Genomic DNA, 858 nt, shown 5'->3' with positions numbered 1-858 from the left:
TATATATATATATATATATATATATATATATATACAGTATATGCATTACGGTCTACATGTTGAGCTTTTGGAATATTTAAAGAAGCGTTCACCTTTTAAATAATTTAAAAAAAGACAAAAACACAATTTAACTCAAATGAATACAGAAAATATAAACATAAAATCTGATTCCAAAACTATAAAAATATCACAATGAGAGTAAAATAACACTCATATTCCCTTGCTCGTAGAAAAATTATTTGGACTTTAATTCATCTCCATTTTGATACATTATAACTAGGGCTGTCATCGTTAACACGTTAACGCATGCGATTCATTTTACAATCCTTAACGCGTTAAAATAATTTAACGCAATTAACGCAAAATTAAGCAGTGTGGAAACAACGGCGATCCGACGAGTTTGAAAATCGTGCAGTGTGAACTCGGCATAAGTGTAAATAGCCCGCCTTGGCAGAGGCTATTTACATTAACTGTACCCACGAACGTGTGATTGGGATAGTCAACAATACAAAAGACTGTTATGTATAGTCAGATTCAGTGGCGTGGATGGTTAAGCGTGTGTCATAGACTACTCCTTTCGACGCGATCTACCCGGGTTCGAATCTGCCTTTTGGCGAACTTTTTTTCTCCCTTTTCAAATTTCAGATCACATCAGAAAAGCATTTATTTTTAATAAAAATTAAGGAAATATAATTTCCTTCATTTTCAAAGGAAAATATAACTATATATAATTATATATTATAAATAGAATCTATAGCTATTTGCACTTAGTGTAAATAGCATATGATATCACTAAAAAATACTGCTATTTTCACTAAGTGTAAATAGCCTCTATCGCCCCCCCCCTCCCCTCCACCC

Source organism: Sinocyclocheilus anshuiensis, unplaced genomic scaffold (assembly GCF_001515605.1).
Source record: "Sinocyclocheilus anshuiensis isolate Anshui unplaced genomic scaffold, SAMN03320099.WGS_v1.1 scaffold629, whole genome shotgun sequence".
In the NCBI taxonomy this organism is placed as follows: domain Eukaryota; kingdom Metazoa; phylum Chordata; class Actinopteri; order Cypriniformes; family Cyprinidae; genus Sinocyclocheilus; species Sinocyclocheilus anshuiensis.
The sequence above is the reverse complement of the archived record's forward strand: the minus strand, read 5'-3'. Positions refer to the sequence as shown.